Source organism: Mustela nigripes, chromosome 15, assembly GCF_022355385.1.
Source record: "Mustela nigripes isolate SB6536 chromosome 15, MUSNIG.SB6536, whole genome shotgun sequence".
NCBI lineage: Eukaryota > Metazoa > Chordata > Mammalia > Carnivora > Mustelidae > Mustela > Mustela nigripes.
The window spans coordinates 13,409,162-13,416,711 of record NC_081571.1 but is presented as its reverse complement, the minus strand read 5'-3'; positions in this window follow the sequence as shown (position 1 = coordinate 13,416,711).

The window sequence follows — 7,550 nt, the reverse complement described above, 5'->3', positions numbered from 1 at the left end:
CTGCCCATTTCTTGATTGGATAATTTGTTCTTTGGGTGTTGAGTTTGCTAAGTTCTTTATAGATTCTGGACACTAGTCCTTTATCTGATATGTCGTTTGCAAATATCTTCTCCCATTCTGTCAGTTGTCTTTTGATTTTGTGAACTGTTTCCTTTGCTGTGCAAAAGCTTTTGATCTTGATGAAATCCCAATAGTTCATTTTTGCCCTTGCTTCCCTTGCCTTTGGCGTTGGTTTTCTTTTTTAAGATTGCTTTGGCTATTTGGAGTTTTTGTGCTTCCAAACAATTTGTAGGATTGTTTGTTTCAGCTCTGTGAAAAATGCTCGTGGTATTTTTTTTTAATTTTTTATTTTTTATAAACATATATTTTTATCCCCAGGGGTACAGGTCTGTGAATCACCAGGTTTACACACTTCACAGCACTCACCAAAGCACATACCCTCCCCAATGTCCATAATCCCACCCCCTTGCTCGTGGTATTTTGATAGGGATTGCATTAAAAGTGTAGATTGCTTTGATTAGTATAGACATTTTAACAATATTTGTTCTTACAATCCATGAGCATAGAATATCTTTTATTTCTTTGAGTCTTCTTCAATTTCTTCCATGAATGTTTTATAGTTTTCAGAGTATAGGTCTGTCACCTCTTTGGTTAGGTTTATTTCTAAGTATTTTATGTTTTTTGGTGCATTTGTAAATGGGATTGTTTCTTTAATTTGTCTTTTTGCTGCTTCATCATTGGTGTATAGAAATGCAATGATTTCTCTACATTGATTTTATATCCTGTGACTTTACTGTATTTCTGTATCAGTTCTAGCAATTTTTTTGGTGAAATATTTCAGGTTTTCTATACAAAGTATTATGTCATCTGCAAATAGTGAAAGTTTTACTTTTTCCTTGCTGATTTGGATGCCTTTTTTTTTTTTTAATTTTTGTTGTCTAATTGCTATGACTAGGACTTCCAGTAGTATGTTAAGTAACAATGGTGAGAGTGGACATCCCTATCTTGTTCCTGACAATAGAGGAAAATCTCTCAGTTTTTCCCCATTGAGGGAGGTATTAGCTGTGGGTTTTTCATATATATGACCTTTATTCTGTTTAGATGTTTCCTCTAAACCTACTTCCAGGGTTTTCATCATGAATGGATGCTGTACTTTGTCAAATGCTTTTTCTATATCTATTGAAATGATATTATTTTTTTCCTTTTTTACTGTGGTGTATTATGTTGATTAATTTATGAATATTGAACTACCCTTGCAACAGAAGAATAAATCGCACTTAATTGTGGTGAATGGTTCTTTTATTATACTGTTGGCTTCAGTTTGCTAGTATTTTATTGAGAATTTTTGCATCCATGTTCATCAGGGAAATTGCTTGTGGTTCTCTTATTAAGTGGAGTCTTTCTTTTTCTTTTTTTCTTTTTCTTTCTTTCTTTCTTTCTTTCTTTTTTTAAATAGTTGAGACTTTGTCTGGTTTTGATATCAGGGTAATGCTGGCCTCATAGAATGAATTTAAACGTTTCCTTCCTTTTCTGTTTTTTGGAATAGTTTGAGAATAGCTTGAGTCTTTTTTTGGAATAATATAGATATTAGCTCTTTGAATATTTGGTAGAATTTTCCTGTGAAGCTGTCTGGCCTTGTACTTTTGTTTGTTGGGAGAGTTTTATTTTAATACTGATTCAATTTCTTTGTTGGTTATCAGTCTGCTCAAGTTTTCTGTTTCTTTCTGGTTCAGTTATATATTTCTAAGAATGTATCCATTTCTATAAGGTTATCCAGTTTGTTGGCATGTAGTATTTCATATATTCTCTGATAATTGTTTGTATTTCTATGGTGGTGTTATTTCTCCTCTCTCATTTGTGATTTTATTTATTTGGGTCCTTTCTCTTTTTTCTGATAAGTCTGGCTAAAGGTTTATCAACTTTATTTTTCAAAGAACCTGCTTCTAGTTTCATTGATCTGTTCTATCATGTGTGTGTGTGCACGCACACACGTGTGTGTGTGTATTTAGTTTCTTATCATTTATTTCTGCTTTAATCTTTATTATTTCCTTTCTTCTGCTGGCTCCAGGTTTCATTTGTTGTTCTTTTTCTAGTTCCTTTAGGTGTACAGTTAGGTTGTAATTTTTCTTGCTCCTTGAGGTAGGCCTGAATTGCTATATACTTCCATCTTATGACTGCTTTTGCTACATCCTAAAGGTTTTGGACCATCTTGTTTTAATTTTCATTTGTTTCCATGTATTCCTAAAATTTCTTCTCTTTATTCCTCATTGACCCATTCATTCTTTAGTAGCATGTTGTTTAACCTCCATGTACTTGTGGTCTTCCCAGATTTTTTATTTCAAATTTCATAGCACTGTGGTCAGAAAATATGCATAGTATGATCTCAATCATTTTTGTACTTATTGAGGCTGGTTTTGTGGGCTAATATGTGATCTATTCTGGAGAGTGTTCTGTGTACACTTGAAAAGAATGTGTAATTCTTTCTATGTATTTATTCATTTAATTTATTATATTCAGTTAGCATATAGTACATCATACGTTTTTGTTTTAAACCTGAATTTCACCTTGTTTGCTCTTAAGATTATAACACTGGTTTGTGATTGATCATGAGCTTACATTTGCCTAGTTTTTTTTTTACGCATTGGTTTTATATCCAACCTTGCTAAGCTGTTATCTTGTGTATAGTTAAACTTATTTTTATTCATTGCTATTAGAAGTTTGTTTTGTCTTAGTTCTGCCAGTGTATTTCACATTATCTTTTCTTTTTTAGAGTTTAAGAGCTTTCTGTTCTGTGGGGTCTGTTGCTCTATTTTGTGTCTCAATGTGGAATGTTGAGAGACAATTATTCTGACACACAGTGTGCCCTTAATATATATGTAATTATGTATACATAGTATAAATAGTTCACGTTTCCTTTTACTTCAATATGTTTGTCTTGATATATACCTTTAATTATTTGTTCAGTTCTTCCTTAGGGACCCCCATTGTGAATAGATTGGATCACTTTGTCTATCTTTTTTCCCTGTCATTTTGTGTGCATGCATAATCTTTCTTATGTCTTTATTTCCATTTTCCATTGTCCACTTTTCATATATTCTATGTTTCACTAGTGCCTTTTTCTTTTTTTTAAAGATTTTATTTATTTACTTGACAGAGATCACAAGTAGGCAGAGAGGCAGGCAAAAGCAGGCTCCCTGCTTCCTGCTGAGCAGAGAGCCTGATGCAGGGCTCGATCCCAGGACCCTGGGATCATGACCTGAGCCGAAGGCAAAGGCTTTAATCCACTGAGCCACTCAGGTGCCCTCACTAGTGCCTTTTTCAATGTCACTTCTCTCTTCTACTAATACCAGCTTCATTTTTATTTCTGTGACCCTTTTCATTTTTGTCTATTTGTTTCCTGATTTCTGCTACTTTAATTTCATAGCCTGCTTTCTTACTCTCCTTTTAATTTGTATATTTCTTCATGGTGGTTTTTCTTCATTGAAGTGACTATTTTATTACATGCTTTTTAATTTATAGTGAATTATTTGGGCACAATTTTTATTTGCTGCATGGCCACATTTTTTAGCAAATATTTTTTGTCTTAAATTCCCTCTTTTCCCCCCTGTATATTTTTCTAAGATTTTATTTATTTGACAGAGAGAGATCACAAGTAGACAGAGAGGCAAGCAGAGAGAGAGAGGAGGAGGAGGAAGCCGGCTCCCTGCCTAGCAGAGAGCCTGATGCTGGACTCGATCCCAGGACCCTGAGATCATGACCTGAGCTGAAGGCAGAGGCCTAACCCACTGAGCCACCCAGGCAGCGCCCCCCCCCTCATATTTTTTATATTCTCTTTGATTCAGTGCTTTGCCAGTGACTTTTTCTTATAATTTATCCAAATATACTTTTCTTGGACTGGATTTTGCTGAAGTTTGGGGTGTGTGTGTGTGTGTGTGTGTGTGTAGGGGTGGTACATCCAGGCTTTGTATCCTAAATGCTTTTACCCTCTCTACCACACAAATTGCTTTAGGCTAAAATAGTCCCTTCATATTATTCTTTGGTACTTTAACCTTTCCTTCTTTGAGTAAAACTGTCTGGGGAGACTTGCTCAAGCATTCCTGCTAACCCCAGTTCTTACTCCCATTAATAAAAATGATCTATATTGGTTTGCACATTACAGTGAGATGTCTTATCTTCAGAAAGTATATTTTTCTTGGGACTGAGACATCTAGCTATCTTTAGGTTTTCTTTGAAATTTTACAGCTTTTGCCTAGTCTAAGCTCATTTGGCATCCCCACATATATTTTGAAGTATAGATAATAATTGTATCCTAGTTTTCCTGAAGACAAAGTTGTGACCCCTCTGCTCCCTGTTGTCCTTCATATGACTTCCAGAATGAGAATAGAAAAGATACCGACCCAGCCATGTTTATTTTGGAAGTATCTCTTTCTATATTTGTTTTAGTTATTAGCTCTGAAACCCAAACAAGGGAACCATTGATTTAAATAGTAGTCTCTGACTTAGTTTATGTAGATTTAAAACACTGAATAAATTAAGATTCTCAGGTCCAGTGATGCAACTCAGCATCATTGAGATCCTTGGTAACTAATCCTTTATTTAATCTACCAATTTAGATAAACACAAGGACTATATCCAAAGTACCATAATAATAAGGTGCTCTTTACTTAATATAGGATGACCCACGTACATGAACCATAGTTCAATGAAGAATCTGAACCTAATGAGTTCTAGCTAAGTAGGAAAGTGAGTAAAGAAAATTTGTCAAACATTAAGTGTTCAAGGAAGAAAGAAAGAAAAAAAAAAACTACATGTAATTTGATCCACAGGAAAAACTCTCAGATATATTTAAATTAAATGCATCATTTCCATTCAATTAGCTATATCTTTCCCACATGATTTCCATTAATAGAACATGTTTTCAACTATTCTTCTAAGTTAGAGCAGAAAGGTTAAAGCTATTACTGTTTCTATATCTCTAAGAAGTGGAACGAGAGATGTTTTTGCCTTCATTACTTATTTTTTCATCCTATGTACTTAACTGTTTGGGAGAGAGGCTTTCTTTATTATTTTCTGGCAATGATGAGGGATGATGGCTAATTCAGATAGTTAAAAATAATTTAATTGTTGCTTGTTATTGGATACTTTTACTTTTAATCATAGATTTCTGCTTATTTTCTATGAAATTATACATCATTTGAGTTGGATAGATTTTAATATATAAAAGGATGAAAAGAGCATCCATGACAGTGGCAATGACTTCACCTCTTACCCTTTGCTTTTGCACATCTACAGAAGAAGAATAGACAAAATGATCCTAAGGTCCTTCCCTCCTAAGGGGTTATGCTCTGCAATACTTCTCCAAAAGCAGTGTAAGAGACTGGAACTAATAGATAATTCGAACCAAAAGACTTAACCTCTCTCCCATTCTCTAAAGACCTCACATGAGTATGCCCTGGGGAAAACCATCTCATTATACTCTAGGCGTGTGTATCCTTACCTTGACCAGAGACACAGCCTCTGTTTGTTATAATCTCTCAAGTGAGCTGCTGGATTTTTTGATCTGGTTTCCCTTTAGTGGAATATTTCTATGCCTAGTCAAAACAACAGCAATCATAACCAAACTATGCCAAGAAGTCTGGGAAGTTACTTTGCTGTTTATATTGAAAAAAAAGTCTTCAGTTGAAACCACCATAGCCCCACTTTGAAATCGAAAGCAGAATTAACTCTAAGGGGAGTTCTGTGGGAGGTCCCATGTCATAGAAGCCTAGGCAGCATAAAACATGCCCCTCAGCCTCACACAACAACCACCAAACCACAAGGAAGTTCTGCCTCCATGTCTTTGAAGGCTCTTGAAGCTGTTGGCTATGAAATCTAAAGCCCTTCTCTACAGATGTCAGTATAAATCAGAGGGTATTTTGACACAAGACAAATTATATGTAAACGTTTTCAGTTCAGTAGCCAGGTCCAGGTTTTACTAATTAAAAAGTCTGTTTCTCATTCCGTATTCCATGTGAGTGCTGCATAAGAGACTCTTACAATCAGCAGTCAGTCTTGGTGGCCTCTAAATCAGGTTGCATGTTGCCAGCACTGTGGCCATTTTAAAACACTTGTGTATCTAGGGGCACCTGGGTGGCTCAGTTGTTAAGCATCTGCCTTTGGTTCAGGTCATGATCCCAGGGTCCTGGGATCAAGTCCTGCATTGGGGTCCCTGCTTGGCGGGAGCCTGCTTTTCCCTCTCCTACAACCCTGCTTGTGTTCCTTCTCACACTATATCTCTCTCTGTCATATAAATAAATAAAATCTTTAAAAAAACAAAAATACTTGTATATCTAATGGTTAGGGATGTTGTCTTTGAAGTCAGGTGATCTAAGACCAAATTCCCCTTGGATACTTAACAGCTTGGGGATTGTGGGGATGTTGTTTAATCTCTTTGGGTCTCTATCTTTTCATATTGTAAGAATCAGATGCAGCAGATGACCTAGAGCAGAGAGTCACTGGCACAAAATCACTTGACTTTATAAGGAAGTTATACCACACATTCAAGGAAGCGATTCTTCCATTTTCACACAGTCCATCCTGATAGATTTTATAAAGCTACTAAAAAGGTTTTATACATTCCACACAAGGAATATGGAAGACAAATCTCACTCATAAATGGTGATCAAAAAAACCCGTTAATTGGTAAATCAAGTCCAATCCAGCTATTTATATGTAAATATATATGTATATAAAATACATAATTTTAGGTTTATTACATGAATTGCAATGATTTATAAATAGAAAAATCTTCTACAACTCAGCATGTTAATATATTAATACAGAAGAGCCACAGCGTCATCTTAATAGAGGTATAAAAACATTCAGTAAAATTCAGCCCACTTCATGATAAAGTCTTAGGAAATTAGCAATAGAAAAGAACTTTTTATGCCTGGGGTTTATTTCCCAAAATGATCACTAGCATTATTGTTACTGTTGAGGTTTTAGGAACATTTTCATTTATAATTAGGAAAAATTCAAGGATATTTATTGATTTCTTTTCAATATTGAATTGTGGTCCCAACCAATGCATTCAAGATGAGAGGAAATTATGGTTATAAGGGTTGGAAAAAAAAAATAGAATATCATTATTTGTAGAAGTTATGATTGTCTATGTAGAAAATCCGTAATGACTTTCATATAAATTATTAGATTTAGCAAGAAATTTGAGCAGGGTTTATAGATATATATCAATATGCCAAAAATTACATTTATATACAGTAAAGGAGTTAGAAAATATTATTTTTAAAAAGATATAATTCATTATGGCCCAAAATAGTCATCTTAAATAAATTGCATGAAAATGTGCAGGACCATGGTACAGAAATATATAGAACTTTGTTGAGAGATCGTGAAAGGATCTAAAAAATTTAAAAAATATATTATGTTTGTGTATAGGAATATTTACTACCATAAAAATGACACTTTTCATTCTTTTATTTTTAAATTTTTATTTTTTATAAACATGTATTTTTATCCCCAGGGGTACAGGTCTGTGAATCACCAGGTTTACA